The sequence below is a fragment of the Bubalus kerabau genome, chromosome 10 (genome assembly GCF_029407905.1).
Source record: "Bubalus kerabau isolate K-KA32 ecotype Philippines breed swamp buffalo chromosome 10, PCC_UOA_SB_1v2, whole genome shotgun sequence".
NCBI lineage: Eukaryota > Metazoa > Chordata > Mammalia > Artiodactyla > Bovidae > Bubalus > Bubalus kerabau.
Genome location: NC_073633.1, coordinates 52,581,582 through 52,598,525, shown reverse-complemented (window position 1 = coordinate 52,598,525; position 16,944 = coordinate 52,581,582). Strand labels below are relative to the sequence as shown.

At 45.4% G+C, this 16,944-nt stretch overlaps 1 protein-coding gene across 7 annotated transcripts in view; it reads left to right on the top strand.

The window, feature by feature from the left end:
* Positions 1-16,944, top strand: part of TLN2 (talin 2) — a 499,060-nt gene that overhangs the window by 90,064 nt on the left and 392,052 nt on the right. For 2 of the 7 annotated variants that reach the window (XM_055537742.1, XM_055537743.1), the window contains exon 3: positions 13,358-13,387. The exons of the other annotated variants lie outside the window; for them this stretch is intronic. The gene's annotated coding sequence lies outside the window, so the exon portion shown is untranslated. The remainder of the gene's footprint in view (positions 1-13,357; positions 13,388-16,944) is intronic. 7 annotated transcript variants of the gene reach the window in all.

Sequence of the window (16,944 nt, the reverse complement as noted above, 5' to 3'; positions counted from 1 at the left end):
TCTAGCTGATGGACTGCTTCCCTCTTCTGCCCTCCTCTGGCACACCCACCTCCAGGAGCCATGGAGATGGCAACTGTGACTCCAGACACGGCCTTCCTGACCCCAACTGTCTTACAGTCTGGGACCTGCTGAATGTGCCTCCTGAGAGCTGCTCTTTTCTACCATCAGAGCCCAACTTATGGGTCTTTTTAAAATAATTTTTTTCTTTTCCCTTTAGTTTCTTAGTTCCAGGGTTCTTTTAAAAATTAAAAAAAAAATTATTTATCTATGTCGGATCTTAGTTGTGGCACACAGGATCTTCATCGAGTCATGTGGGATCTTTCATTGTGCCTCGCGGACTTTCTAGTTGTGGCTCAAGAACTCTGGAGCACATGGATTTAGGTGCAGCGCGCAGGCTTAGTTGTTCCGCGGCATGTGGGATCTAAGTTCCTCAACCAGGGATCGAACACATGTCCCTTGCATTGCAAGGTGGGTTCTTAACCATTGGACCAAGAAACTTATGAGTCTTATCTATCCTTACTGGCCTACAGCCAGAGACCCTTTATGTTGCAAGTGTAGGTGCTGACCTGTAGGGCTGACTCTTCCCAGCATGCGCCTGCTCATCCATCACAGCGTAGCTTCATGCCGCCCCTGATGTGAACTCCTGTTAGAGAGGCCTCCACTGATAACCTCATTTAAAGACGCCTTCTCCCGGCCCCCAAATGTCTCTGAGGTCCATGCTTGCATCTTTCTTTGCACTTAATACAGGGTAAGTTTCTTGAGTCACTTGGTAGCCTACCCATTCATCTGTTCATCCATTCAACGAATATTGATTATCTACTATGTGCCAGTGGCTAAAGTTGCCTTTCTTCCACAAAGAAAGGAAAAGACTGAGTGAAAACCTGAGTCGACAATCACAGTCCATTCTGGCTATAATTTGTTCTAAATACTCTCAAGCACTGTCACCCCGGCATCTAGTTAAAAGGGGGACCCCGATGGGGTAGGTCTGGGTGGGGCTTGTGAGCCTGTGTTTCTCACAAGGTCCAGGTGATGCTGAAGCTGCTGATTTGTATCTCACACTTGGAGAAGAAAGGTCTAAGGGGATCCTGATGCCGACGAGACTTGTCCTTGAGTGTGACTCTCGGTGAACTGCCTAGGGTGTGTGCCTGCAAAACCCCCAGAGACCCTGCGGGAGTTTCTCTGGTGGGTTCGTCTCTTGAACGGTGTGAGGCTGAGTGGTTTGAGATATGAGCCCGACCAGGGAGTATGGGAGCCTGTTAAGTTACCCTCACCAGTGTCTGAGTTCGTACCTCGTTATACTGTGTTATGGTGTTGTCAGGGAAATCCTCCCTTTAAGTTCTGCGCTTTTCAGATTCTTGAGGTGGAATCCTATAAGGTCTCTGCCTCGTAGGATGAGTGTGCCTGTTTTGAAGTCAGCATTTCTGAAAACACTGGGGCTGTTTCTTGTTTTTCAGAGCAGGCTGCCTCAGCTAGGCTAACGCACTTAAGTGGGTTGTTGAGAAGAGAGACTATATTGGAAGCAGAGAACTGACCACAGAAAAAGCAGGCAGAGAGAGGGTTCAAGGGGCTATTGGGGAGGCTCAGGACGCAGTTGCCAAAGAGGGCGTCTTGAATCCAGCTGGTGAACTGGCCCTGGGGCTGTTCTCCCGAGTGTTGCTGTTGCCGGCTCAGCTCTGCTGTACAGCTGCAGTCAGGCCTCTCAAAAGTCGTGTAGTTTTTACAAGGAGCCAGACTGATTTGCCTCTTGGGTAGTTAATAGTTCCAGTGGCCGTTTATAGAATACTTACAACATACGAGGTTTAAGGCAAAGCACGTGGCACATGACCTTGTGCCTTAGCCCTCCTGACGACTCACGAGGCAGGTAGTGACCATTTCATAGAGGACAAGATTGAGGTCAGGGGTGAAGGCAGTTGCCTGGGATCATGTAGCAAGTAAGATGAGGGTCCAGCCTGGTCTGCTGGACCTTGGGCAGGGTTTTATCTCTTCTTTATTTCATCACCGGCATCACAACTAGAAAGCGAACTTTACTACTGGTGTCAAGACTGAATTGCTGATTATTTGTGCTGTTTTGCTTCCATCTCACCCTCATTTTACCCATAGAGGGTATGACCCTTCCCTGTGTATCAGCTTTAAAATATTGCTTCTGTAGCACTTTGGCCTCTTGAGTTATAGAAGGAACTTGATCATTGCTTCGCAGAAATGAACTGGGAAGAGAAAAGTGCACTTGGGAGGCTGACTTTTCATCCTACCCCTGCTAACTCCTGCCAGCCTCCCCAGTGACAGGTCTCTAGAGGGCTTGCGTAACTGCCTTTAGCCCTAAGATTCAGGGCTACAACTTAATCCTTGATGGCTCCTGCTGGAGGCAGAAGGTGAGAAGTCAGGTTGAAGGCATTTTTTAAAACATTTTAATTAATTTATTTTTGGCTGGGTGGACTCTTAGTTCCTCTGAGGCATGTGGGATCTTAGTTCCCTGACCAGTGCTTGAACCTGCATCCGCTGCATTGCCAGGCCAATTGTTAACCACTAGAGCACCAGGGAAGTCCTGATTGCATTGTTTCTGAAGACCATTTTCTGATCACTGTGTGGGATTCCTGTATCTGACCATTTCCAAATAACCTCATTCTGCTCAGGGTTATTTTGTCTATTCTGTATCAGGTACACAATTCTAGAGTTTATGGGTTTTAAGTTTTGAATGAGGTTCCTGGATTTTGGCTTCATATATATGTTGAGTTTGTGTATAAGCTGAAAAGTGAAACTGAAGATGAAGTCACTCAGTCGTGTTTAACTCTTTGCGACCCCGTGGACTGTAGCCTACCATGCTCCTCCGTCCATGAGATTTTCCCGGCAAGAGTACTGGAGTGGGTTGCCATTTCCTTCTCCAGAGGATCTTCCTGACCCAGGGATCAAACCCAGGTCTCCCGCATTATAGGCAGATGCTTTACGTTCTGAACCACTGAATCACTCACCAAATGCAGAATTAAGGTGAATCCCTATAACTGGGTTTTCGAGGCAAGGTGTGCACTCCTATTCTCATGTTTTAGGCAATGGAGGAACTGTACTATTAGGCTTGTGTTGCAAAGTCTGTGTTACCAAGTTCATGCCTGTACCTCCCCACCGGAGTGGCAAGGTGGGCCTGCCCACCCATGAGAACATAAAATTGGATCTTGGAAGCAGCTCCTTCTCACTTCTTTAGGCTTTTGCATCCAGAGTTAAGGATTCGGAGCGAGTGGGAGCTGGATTTACCTCCTTGCTCTGTAGTGGGTAACCTTGGGCCCGAGAGCGTTTACCTGCACTTTACATTCTCATACTGGCACCAATGTCTAGTGGCTTCTATTTTCTGGACTTGTTTCCTCAACAGTGAAAGGAAGGAGGTGAGACGAGAGAATGGTTTTAGCTATGATGCTCTTAGAGCACTGTGTATTCATCCTGGCCATTCGCTCTTCGGAGACTAGCTGAAGTGCCGCTTTCCCCTGCTGTCTGGCTGTATTCCCTCTGGTCGAGCTCTTTGCTCGTGTCTGAAGCCAATTTCTTGGTCTGTATAAAAGAGCCCCTGAGGACAGGGGGATTATGCTTTATCTATCCTGTATCCCAGGGCCCAGCACTCAGCCTTAGGCTCAATAAACATTTGTTAAATGAACCCAACAATGTATTTTCTCTCTTCCATTGGCTTGTCTAAAGCCAGTGTATCAGAAGAGCAATGGCTTAATAAGCACTGCTGATGAACCCCTGAGCAAACAGGCTGCTGGTAACAGTAGTCAGAGGAATCTCTGGTAATTGCAAGCCTTAACAGGTAAACACAACAGTGTTTCCTTGCCTTTTGTGGACTTAAGTCCTCCTCTCTGGGTTCTTCAATTATTTTCAGTAATAGGGGAGAGGATGGATGAGGGTCTTTAAAAAAAAAAAAAAAGGAAGAGTAAGTATACTCTTCCTGTAACAGGTTTTGCTTATATTTCTTTAAAATATAATGTACTTTCCAAAGTTACAAAGATAATTTACAACATGTAATTAAAGAAGAGGAGTAAAAATTTTGTAGAAAGAAAGAGAATGGCTCCCCCTCGAATGACATTCTTCCCTTGGGTAATCCCAGTCAAGCTGTCCAGCCCCTTGGACCTCTGTTTCATGCTATAGGGTTGCCAAATTTGGGGCTATCTCCCCTTTTTGTACGAGATATACTTAAAAATTCACAATGTAACACATTTTAGGATGCCGAAGGATAGAGACAGACCTTCAAATGAAGCAATAAACAACATTTGGATACTTTGTGATTTGCGGTTCTTCCTGCCTCTGCCTCTATGCAGGATTCTCTCAATCTCCCTCATTTCAAAACATGCCAACCCTAGAGCCAGCATTGCTCCCAGGGCACGTGGAGTTTGGGGCACGGAAGGGTTTCGCCCGCAGCCTCTGGCTGACTACCCAGAGGCACCCCTATCCAGCTAACTGGGATGTTCTGATCTGTTGTATGACCTTGTCTGCAGTTGTGGGTCTATGGTGACTTCCAATCCCAATGCTTTCTCTCATTTGGGACCCTCAGGGGCATGTTTCTCTTTATTAAAAAAAGAAAAGCCTAAAAAAGCAAGATGTCTAATTAAAGGAATGACTGACTGGGGATTTGGCAGGTTTTTTTTTTTTTTTTTTTTGACACAACTGTTCCCTCCTTGCAGACAGAGCCCTTACCTGCTTTAAGAACAATAAAGGATACTGTTGACACCCTTTGCTTTTTGTGAGAAGGGAAGGTATTTTCAAAGTGGTAGTAGGACTCTTTATACTCCTGACATTATTTAAAAAACATGAGAAAACATGTTTTCTCCTTTTAAATTAAGATGGTATAATAATCTGTGTAATGTATTTAAAAAACTATTATGGACACACTTTCCATGCTAAAAAAATTGACCCTATGTTGAAAGACCACATATTATTATTATTTTGTTGTTGTTGTTAATTGTTGTGTTTTATTTTTTACATGAAAATATTAAGTTGTATGAGCTTTCATTCTCTCATTGCTGACTGGGCTTCCTACCCTCCCTCTCCCTACATTTTGTTAATACTGTAGTGAGCATTTTTAAAATATTTATTTGTAGACCATGTGGCATTTCTGTAGACTCTTGAGGTCAGAAGCGATGCACCTTTAAAAATTCACCTTTAAGAAGATGAGATACTCTTAGGTGCCCAGTGACCCAAGAGCTGTCACTAGCACAGAATGTTGTTAGTCCTGAAAATTTGTCATTTTGAAAGCTTAATATATAGAGGACTTGAAAAAAAAAATTATTGCCAATCCAGGTCTAGGAGTTTCTAGGGCTTCAAACAAGGTCTCTGAGTAGCAAGGGTTGCCAGGATGTCTTTTCTGGTTCTATGTTTCAGCCTTTGAGGCCTCATCTCCGGACTTGCCGATTCCTCTCTGCAGGCTCCTTTTCTCTGCATCTTTCTCGTTCTGTTTATACGCAGTGGTGCTGTTGATGGATGCTCCGGAGCATGTGTTGCAGCACATGGGAGAGGGAAGAAGTGGGTCAGGTTGAAGGCGGCTCCCTTCTGCTCAGGCATTTGTGGGCTCACCCCCTTCTCCAGTTCCTCACCTCTGCTCCTGCTCAGAGGGAGACTCTTGGGCAGATTATTGTGGCTGTGCTGGGCTGTCTGTGGCCGGGGTCTCCCGGACACCCAGAATGACTGTGTGACGTTTCAGGAGCACTTTCCTCCAAGGCAGAGCCATGGTCCTGCATTGTCATTTGGCAGGCATCTGTGGCAGATCTTGGTTTAACTGGAGTGGGTGATGACAGGATGATAAAAAGGTGATCAAATTCCCCATGGCTGAGCTGTGTTGGCCTGCCCACCCTAAAACAGGCTTCTTGCTTTTGTAAAGCAGCCGGCACCCTGTCTGGCCATTTTCTGCACCACGGTGCTTAGAACAGACTCCCTTTTGGGCTAGAACCATTTCCAGTACAAGTCCCTGGTATCTAGGTGCTCTCTGCTTTAGAGGTGATAATCTCTATACTTGAATAGACCCCCTGGGAAACCCACCTGGTGGTCCCAGTTTTGAGTAGATGCAGCAAAGATTGTCAGAAGGAACAACAGCTCCTTGTTCCTGGGTCTGTTTTGATGGACTTTGACCTCTTGTCCTTGGAACTGCACTTGCATGGGGCACACACACTCTCCAGCTCTTGGGAGAATAAAGAAGTGGAAGCTACAAATAGGCTCTGCTCAAAAAAACTGCCATCTTCACTGCAGCCACGAGGCTTGTCATAGGCCTTTCTAGTGAGACTGCATCAGAGTTAGGACAGTAGCTGTCTTCCCCAGATGTTTCATTCATTGTAAATATTTCCGTGATAAGAAATACCCTCAAACACCCTCCTGAGAACAGAGGCAATCAGTTTAAGTAGCTCCCGTGATGTAGCTGGAGCGCATCACTACACCCATGGATTACACTTGGCAGCGTCTCCTTCAGCCAGCTGCATGGCTCCCAGGAGACAGCAGGGCAGTTGCATAGGGAAGATGTTAGAGAAGGGAGGTGGGGGTTGGGGGGCCTTGTGCAGCAGCTGAATTTCCAGGGCTGGGTTTGGGCTTTGGTGCCTTGAGGTCAAAATCCAGCTGCTGCTGCTTGGACCTGCAGTGGTGAAGATGACTCAGAAATCTGGAAGGCAGCCATGGTGATTTCACTACTGGATCTGAGACAGCGCTAAAGCCCTCTGGGGTGGGCGTGGTTGTTGGGGAACGTTTACTGATCAAGAGGATACAATGTGGATGCTGGTGTTCTGGGCCTCTGGGGTTTGCCAATTACTTAGTAACTTGGGAGACATTTTGTTTTTATTACTAAAAAAAGAATGAGTTCTAGTGGCAAAATATAAAACAAGGGCATGCATGCTCATGCTCACTTGTGTGTGTCTCTTTGCCACCCTATGGACTATATATAGCCTGCCAGGGGCTCCTCTGTTCATGGGATTTCCCAGGTGAGAATACTGGAGTGGGTTGCCATTTCCTCCTCCAGGGAACCTTCCAGACCCAGGGATCAAAGTCATGCCTTCTGAGTCTCCTGTATTGCCAGGCAGATTCTTTACCACTGAGCCACCTGGGAAGCCCACAAAACAAGGGCTGCTGCTGCTAAGTCGCTTCAGTCGTGTCCAACTCTGTGTGACCCCATAGATGGCAGCCCACCAGGCTTCCCTGTCCCTGGGATTCTCCAGGCAAGAACACTGGAGTGGGTTGCCATTTCTTTCTCCAATGCATGAAAGTGAAAGTGAAGTCGCTCTGTCATGCCCGACTCTTAGCAACCCCATGGACTGCAGCCTTCCAGGGTCCTCCGTCCATGGGATTTTCCAGGCAAGAGTACTGGAGTGGGGTGCCATTTCGTGATACTAAATAAATTCCATCTGACATGGAGGTTGTTGGTTTTGTGAATTACTTACCTTCTGAGAACTTACAGTCAAGGGCCATGGTTTCTCCAGGGGTGCCCCAGGAGTTCTACTGACTCCACTTCTCAGAAAGGATGAAAACCCTCTCATTTCCAGAGGAGGGAATCAAGTCCCTGTTAGTTTTCTAGTGCTGCTGCTACAAATGGCCACAAACTTAGTGACTTAAAACACCATAAATCTATTTGATCTTACAATTCTGCAGCTGAGAAGCCTGATATGAGTCTCAGGAGGCTAGAATCAAGTGCTCTGTTCCTCCGGGGGCTCTAGATCAGCCGTCCCCAGCCTTTTTGACCCCAGCGACTGGTTTTGTGAAAGAGTTTTTCCATGGACCAGGCAGGGGGTAGGGATAGTTTTGGGATGATACAAGCGCATTACACTTGTTGTGTACTTCATTCCTATTTTTATTATCACATCAGCTCCACCTCAGGTCATCAGGCATTAGATCCTGGAGTTTGGGCACCCCGGCTCTAGAGGAGAATTCCATCTCTTTGCCTTTTTCAGGTTCTAGGCCATCTGCTTTCCTTGGCTTGTTTTCTTCCATCTTCAAATCCTGCTACATTTTGATCTTCCGCTGACCACAGCTGTGAACAGTTCTCTGCTTTTATGGATCTTTTTGACTCCACTGGACCCACTTGGATAATCCAGGAAAATCTCCCTACCTCAAGGTCCTTAAATTAATCCCATCTGCAAAGTGCATTTTGCCATGTAATGTAGCATGCACACTGGTTACAGAGATGAGGACGTGGACAACTTTGGGTACCATTATTCTGTCTCCCTGCAGGTCAGATGAGAGTGGTAATTTACCAGGTTTTCACTGAGGTTAGTAGTACAAGGATCCAGGTTTCCTGCCTGGTCAAGGCCCAGGTCTTTTCCTTCTGGCTGTTTGCCACAGCGTGTCGTGCCTGGTAGAGGTTGAGCGGTCTCTGTTACAGGCTGCACCCTTTGCTGTGGCCAGTTTGTCCCTGGATAAGAGGCTGTGGGTATGAGAAGAGAAGGAGCCATCCCTTCTTTGGTGGAAACAGGGTGGCAGCTTGGGAGCAGGAGAGGGGTGGGTGGCTGCACTCCCCAGTCTACGTTTGTGGGCAGGAGTTCATGGGGACTCTTAATCTTGTTGTATTGATGGTCTGTTGCCAAGGAACAGACACAGTTGAGGTGGCTAAAATGAAGCGGGGGTGGGATGGAGTTGTGGAGTTGTTCAGTGCAATTGCTGATTGCAGCCAGCCTTTATTGAACGATTGCTGTGTGCTGGAGACATACCCACCAATGTGCTCTTTCGTGCTCTGAGACATTTCTGCCCAGTAATTGCTGATTGCAGCCAGCCTGTATTGAGGGATTGCTGTGTGCCTGAGACATAACCACCAATGTGCTCATTCGTGCTCTGAGACAGTCCTGTCTTGTGTCACCACGTCCTCCTCATCAAAACCAGACCCACTTCTCTGCCCACTTTTTATGCGGAAGCCTCGTACCTGAAGTTGCCTTCTCTTCTGCTCACTGTTCTCACTTCTTCCTGGCTCAGTTTCAAATTCCTGGGAGATGAATCGCAATGGTTGAGCTTGGCCAGATATTGACTTCGAGGTGGAAGAGGGGCACAGTCACCTGGGTCTGGGGGTGGGTGGATGGTGACAGGTGCTTTTCCTATGGGATGGGGGCCTTGCCTTATTCAACCAGTGTTACTGTAGAAATACTTTGCAAGTTGAATTTGAATTTATGTTGTTTTAAAAAGCTTTATTTTAAAATAAACTTAGAGAAAAGTTGCCAGAGTATAAAAGAACTCCTATATAGTCTAACCTTCATTCATCAATTATGACTATTTTGCCTCATTTGCTTTATTGTTCCATATTGATGCCTATTATCTTTTTTGAATCATTTGAAGTTACACACGTCATGCCACTTGACCCCTAAATAGCTTCTTTTTTTTTTTTTCTAAATAGCTTCTGCATGTCTTTCCTAAGGACAAAGACATTTCCTCTTTGTAACTATAGTTTAGTTAGTAAAACAGGACATATATAACATTTTCCCCAATCTGCATATATTTTTCTTTAAAAAAAATTGTTTTCAAATTAATTTTCATTGAAATATAGTTGCTTTATAATGAGGATGTATAACATTGATGTCCTATTGTTGAATATACAGTTCATGCCCCAATTTTGCTACTTATGACAATAACATCCTTTATGGCCACTCTTCCCCTGACCTAGGATTCAGTCCAGGATCATGCTGATTTTATTCAGTTGTCACATCTCTGTCATCCTTTTAATTAGGAACAGTCCCTCTGCCTTTGTGTGTGCCTCTGTGTGTGTGTGTGTGTTTGATGGCATTGACTTACACTCTTAAAAAATGTCAGTTACTTCCTAGCAATTTGGATTTGTATGATAATTCCTCACTAGGAGATTCCTCATGATTGGATGTGTTTCTGTCAGGAATGCTACATAAATGATGTTTTGAATCTTTCTCAGTATATCACGTCAGAAAGCACAAGATGTCTTTCTGTCCTACACTAATCTTAGCCGCGACCCTTTGGTTAATATTGAGCTTGTATTATTTAATCTGTTTCCCAGAGGAGGTGAGCATGTAAAGAGGACCACACCCTCCTTTAAGGGGAAGTCTGGTTTGCCGGTGTTCTTTGTACTTGGGACTTGCCTGAAGTGGGCACTCTTGTTCTCTGCAGGGTTTGCTCCTGAATGCAGGTGAAAAGGCTGATGTCCTCAGAACCCACTTATAGGAAAAACTTGCCTGAGGCAGGAACAGAGCATCCTCTATGCCCTGTGGCAAGAGTAAATCCTGGAGACAGAACTACAAAAGCTTTGTGAACCCTGAGTTCCCTTTGACGTCCATCTGACTGTCCTGCCTGTCTCCAAATTATGTAGGAGTGGAAAGGATCGATGAGGATGTGGAGAAATCCCTTGTTTACATGTGTTTGACAAATGCAAAAGATGATGATCCAGGCTGCCGCCGCTGCATTCTTCTTTTCATGATCTCTTCTGACATGGATTCTGACATTGAGCTGCTTGGGTCTGGTTACCTTGCATGGTGTTGAATATCAGGTGTGTAAGCTCTTGGACTGATCATGGGATTCCTAAGACCTAGGATGGTTGCTCCCAGCTCATTAAGCAATCATGGGATTCCTTGTAGATGTGACTCAAGACTCAGGAGACTGCCACGTGGGAAAGATGTGCTGTTTAGAGCTCTGGGCATTTCAGTTTGTGGCCAGCATTACCTTTTTTTTTTTAAAAAAAAAAAAAACTTATTTGGTTGCATTGGGTCTTAGTTGTAGCACATGGGATCTTAGTTGCCCAACCAGGGATCAAACCTGTCTCCCCTGCATTGGAAGAAGGATTCTTAACCACTGGACCATCGGGGAAGTCCTTGGCAATATTACCTTGATTAACGCTTATTCTGCTTCAAACGTCTTCCACTTTATGCGCTGTTTCCTGTTGAATATTTGACCTTGCTGACCCCTAGAGCTGTTGATCCCACTTTTTATTAAGAAGCAAACAATATAGCAACATGCCATCTAGGGTCAGTAAAATAAGATACAAAATAAGATAAAAAACAGGGGGAAAAGTACTTTTAAAAGTGAAATATAGTCAGTCAGTCAATTCAGTCGCTCAGTCGCATCCAACTCTTTGCGACCCCATGAACCACAGCACGCCAGGCCTCCCTGTCCATCACCAACTCCCGGAGTTCACCAAAACTCATGTCCATTGAGTCAGTGATGCCATCCAACCATCTTATCCTCTGTCGTCCCCTTCTCCTCCTGCCTTCAATCTTTCCTAACATCAGGGTCTTTTCAAATGAGTCAACTCTTCGCATCAGGTGGCCAAAATATTGGATTTTCAGCTTCAACATTAGTCCCTCCAATGAACACCCAGGACTGATCTCCTTTAGGATGGACTGGTTGGATCTCCTTGCAGTCCAAGGGACTCTCAAGAGTCTTCTCCAACACCACAGTTCACAAGCATCAATTCTTCTGCACTCAGCTTTCTTTATAGTCCAACTCTCACATCCATACATGACTACTGGAAAAACCATAGCCTTGACTAGATGGACCTTTGTTGACAAAGTAATGTCTCTGCTTTTTAACATGCTGTCTAGGTTGGTCATAACTTTCCTTCCAAGGAGTAAGCGTCTTTTAATTTCATGGCAGCAATCACCATCTGCAGTGATTTTGGAGCCAAAAAAATAGTATGACACTGTTCCCCATCTATTTCCCATGAAGTGATGAGACCAGATGCCATGATCTTAGTTTTCTGAATGTTGAGCTTTAAGCCAACTTTTTCACTCTCCTCTTTCTCTTTCATCAAGAGGCTCTTTAGTTCTTCACTTTCTGCCCTAAGGGTGGTGTCATCTGCATATCTGAGGTTATTGATATTTCTCCCAGCAATCTTGATTCCAGCTTGTGCTTCCTCCAGCCCAGCGTTTCTCATGATGTGCTCTGCATATAAGTTAAATAAGCAGGGTGACAGTATACAGCCTTGACATACTCCTCTCCTATTTGGAACCAGTCTGTTGTTCCATGTCCAGTTCTAACTGTTGCTTCCTGACCTGCATAGAAGTTTCAAAAATACTCATGAGTAACAGTACATCTTGACTATTCTACCCAGTATCCTGCTAAATATTGGAGAGGGGGAACATATAAAGGAATATGATAGAACCCCTGACCTCAAGGATTTTGCCCTTTTCAAAAAGGGACTGTTATAAAGATTAAACTGATTTATGAATTCATTTTTTTCTTAAATAGTGTTTTGATTTGTTCCAGGCAGTTGTAGTGCCTTAACTTATTTGTGGGGTTATCACTGCATGACTTAGAGCACATTTGTCCATGTCATCAGAAAAATTGTGATGGCAGACCTTCACTACATCCCAGAGGCAGATGCTTGGAAAAATAAATATGCCTGGCCGTATATTCCCAGGCCATATATTCAGGCTGTGCTTATGCCTGAATTTGAGTAAAAATTATGGACAGCCTTAGGGCAGCTAGATTTGGAGACAGTCCATCTTTTCTGCTGTTGCTGCTGCTAAGTCACTTCAGTCGTGTCCGACTCTGTGCAACCCCATAGACGGCAGCCCACCAGGCTCCTCTGTCCCTGGAATTCTCCAGGCAAGAATGCTGGAGTGGGTTGCCATTTCCTTCTCCAATGCATGCATGCATGCTAAGTCACTTCTGTCGTGTCCAACTCTGTGCAACCCTATGGACAGAAGCCCACCAGGTTTCCTTGTCCACAGGATTTTCTAGGCAAGAATACTGGAGTGGGCTGCCATTTGTCCATCTTTCCTAGAAGAATGTTAATAATTTAATTCCTTGTCGTGTGTCTTGGTATCAGCAAAAGCTTCTCTGAGTTGTTAATATGTTCTTAAGTTTTAAAGACACTGATAGAGCATCATTTGATTTTCTGCCTATGGTATTTTTGTATGAGGAAGGGGCTTTGGCCAAGTAAGCATCACTTTCTTTTTATAGGATCCTCTGTATCTAATGTAGAAATGCTGGATAAATGTGATCTGGTGGTGGTTGTGATGGGGAGTAGGTGTTGGGGAAGGTGTGGGAAGGGAAGGTGAGGCTGATGGATGCAAACAAAGATGTCCAGAAAATGTGAAGAATAAGGTTTTGAGAAGAGCTAGGATAGATGAAAAGTAATATGCTGAAGGGACTTCCCTGGTGGTCCAGTGGTTACGACTTCATCTTCCAGTTCAGGGGATGTGAGTTTGATCTCTGGTTGGGAAGCTAAGATCCCACATGCCTCACAGCCAAAAAACTCAAAACATAAAACAGAAGCAACGTTGTAACAAATTTAATACTTTTAAAATGGCCCACATCAGAAAGATCTTAAAAAAAAAAAAAAAAAAAAAAACCCCTCTGAGAATGTAATGGTGGTTCGTTTACTTTGGGATCTTCCAGGAAGGAGGAATTCAGGATTAGCAAGTTTTAGCTAAGTGATTGAGCTTTCCTTCAATTACAGGTGAGACTAGGAGCTTTCCTTCAATTACAGGTGAGACTACTATGTTTTTTTGCAAATGTCTGAAGTATCTTGTATACTTTCCCACTTAAAAAGGAGTAGATAAGTATCACAGTTTTATCTTTTCCCCTCTGTGACTCAGGATGCTGTGCTGACTTCAAAACCCTCCAGACTGATAAGAGTCCTTGGGTTGTTCCCCTCTCTCGTATCTCATTTGACCATCTGCCTCAGGAACCCCATGTGGGATGTTGGTTCCTGGACCAGGGACAGAACCCATATCCCCGACATTGGCAGGCAGATTCTTAACCCCTGGACTACCAGGGTAAGTGCTCCTCTGGTGGAATTCATGTAATCACAGAGAACATGGCCACTTTTGAAGCCTCTGGTGATTTGAGGTGGTGCTTTGGAAAGAGTGTGCTAGCCGAGGATGATGCTCTGGCCACCTTCTCACTTTGTGACATTGGAGCACTCGGAGTGTTTGTGCCTTCCTGTTGGGGTGGAAGAAGGATCAGAAGTCTGCATTTGCCTTGTGTTCCCTTCTGCCTCCTTTGGGACGCTGGGTTAGGATGTGTGTAGTTTGTAGCTGGAGGGTCCAGTTCATGGGTGTAAACCATGATCTGGGAAGTCTGGTCTCTGAACTGCTGTTGGCCAGCTGCAGCACTGGTAACTCAGCAGTAAACTTTCATCTGAGAATCTTCAATTGTGTCAGAGGGCAGAGCCATACTGCCCAACACGGGTCACCCAGATCTGGGTTCAAATGTTGCCTCACCATCTAATGGCTGTGTGAGTGCAGGCCAGTTAGAGAGCTCCTGAATTGCAATTTCCTCACTTGTGAAATGCTGGGAACCCATCTACCTGGTAGGGTTGCTGTGAGAAGGGGACTAAGCAAGATAATGCAGGTAAAGCCTCCATCCCCATGTCTGGCTCATAATACTTATGCAGTAAGTAACTGTCTTCCCATCTACCCTTGGCTTTTTTTTTTTTACAAGTATAGGTTGAATTTGAGCATATTATTGTCCGGAGTGAATCTGTTCTAAGCTTGCCTTACCAAAAGTTCTCCCAAATCTACCCAGCATCACCCCCTTTACTCTCCCACATTATAAGGCCCATCACAGGGTGACTAAATTGAACGTCTAAGTTAACAGCACTAAGCCTGCTTGTCTGCTAGAAGGGAGGATCCTGGTGAGGAAGGTGGCTTTTAGATCTGCCTGAATTAGGTGTGCAGCTGCCCTGTCAGGGTGATACTGGGATTCCTTTATTTCCAGGAAGACAAATGGTAGGAGGCCAAGGGACAGCAGACCGGCCAATAGGTGTCACATGCATTTTGATCCTCAGTGTTTGTAGTTAGCATCTTCAATTATCCCAAGGGCCCTGAGACACCCTGGGTCTGTGTGTTCCCTCATAGTTGGGGTGGGCATGGCTGGGGGGGTGGTGGTGCCTCGGCCCTGGAGCCTTTACTAAGGGCTGATTCTCCCTAGGACTGAGGTCCTGAGCTCTTGGCAAAATTAAATTACAGTCTCTGCTTATGGCTGGACCTCAGCTGGCAGGGTCTTGGGGGTTTTAAACAAAAGCATGTGCCTCTCCAGAAGTAGATTAGGGAGATGTCCATTCAAGCAGGGGATTTGGATGTGTTAATTCTCAGAGCAGGTATCTGATTGCGAAAAGGACTGTGCGACCTTATTTAGAAAAAAGGTTGCACTTTGTTAACCTTTATTCCCTTAAGAAGGAAAAATCATTAAATGGCAGAGGTTCAGGCCCCATAGGAGATTTTCTGGGTGATTCTCCATTTTAAGAGTCATGCTTCCACAGATGGGATAAATTGTCAGGAACCTCTGACTGTCCCCATGGTGTATTTTTTTGGTTGGAGGGGGAAAAATCTCTATTTCTTTCCTATCCTAGGCTTTTGTCCCTTCCTTTCTAGTCCTAGCAGATAAGGATGATTAAAACATTTTTTTTTAAAGAGGAAAAAACACATACATTTGAAAAGACATTGCCCTGTCTCCTCCCCCATCTCACCTCCACTCCCCATCCCCCCACCATGCTTATTGAATACTAGTAAGTGGTAGTCGATTCCCAGCAGATTCGCTGCAAGACAGCTGTGCAAGTGATGGGCCCCTGACAGCCAGGCAGTTTGGTTCCTCCCCTGAGCCTGCGTCACATGCCACCCCATCCTGCCGCCTTCCCCAGCCACTCCACCCCCAGCTGAGCCCTCCTCCCTCTCTGTTCCTCTAAGGCTTTTGACATCTGTTTCCAAGAACGCAACATGGGCTAAAGCAGAGCAAGTGACATGGAATGGGAAGACCTGAGTCCTGACGCAGGCCTCACCACCTCCTAGCTGCCACTCTGAGCCTGAATCTCCTTCACTGCACTTGGACTTACACTGTGCTGTCTGGTCTTCCAGCTAGAAAATGGAAGTCCTGGAGGACAGGATGTTGTTCATCCTGTTATTTCCAGTTATTTATCCAGTCATTCATTTCTTTATACAGTTACCTTCCTAGGACTCAAGATAGAAAGATGAACATGCTGTGTGTGGCACCTGGTAGGAATTGCAAGCTGCTGCTCCCCCGTCCCCCTTTTTTTCACTTGAGTGATGTGATCCATGTATAGTTGAGGGAGCTTTGGATCTTTCTCCCCAGAGCATTAAATAAAGAGGAGGAGGACATGGCCTTGCTTATTGACCCTGACTACAATACCTAGTGAAAGTGAAGTCGCTCAGTCATGTCCAGCTCTTTTTGACCCCATGGGCTGTAGCGTACTAGGCTCCTCCGTCCATGGGATTTTCCAGGCAAGAGTACTGGAGTGGGTTGCCATTTCCTTCTCCAGGGGGTCTTCCCAACCCAGGGATCGAACCTGGGTCTCCCGTACTGCAGACAGATTACCATCTTTCTGACAACTTTAAAGACAACTTTACCATCTGAGTCACCAGGGAACCCCACCTAGACAGCGTATTAGAAAGCAGAGACATTACTTTGCCAACAAAGGTCCATCTAATCAAAGCTATGGTTTTCCCAGTAGTCATGTATGAATGTGAGAGTTGGACTATAAAGAAAGCTGAGGGCTGAAGAATTGATGCTTTTGAACTGTGGTGGTGGAGAAGACTCTTGAGAGTCCCTTGGACTGCAAGGAGATCCAACCAGTCCATTTTAAAGATCAGTCCTTAATGTTCATTGAAAGGACTAATGTTGAAGCTGAAACTCCAATACTTTGGCCACCTGATGCAAAGAACTGACTCATTTGAAAGACCCTGATGCTGGGAAGGATTGAAGGCGGGAGGAGAAGGGGATGACAGAGGATGAGATGGTTGGATGGCATCACCAACTCAATGGACATGAGTTTGAGTAAACTCTGGGAGATGGTGATGGACAGGGAGGCCTGGTGTGCTGTAGTCCAGAGGGTTGCAAAGAGTCAGACATGACTGAGAGACTGAACTGACAACACTTAAAAAAAAAATGGAGGAAGAATTCTTTAAATTCTATAGTGCTTTACAGTTTTCAAAAGTTTCACATACATAACTTCATATAATCCCGTAAAAATCCTTTTTTCTCCCTACCTCTATATTGTACCCCCCACACCCACTACTGGTAACTACT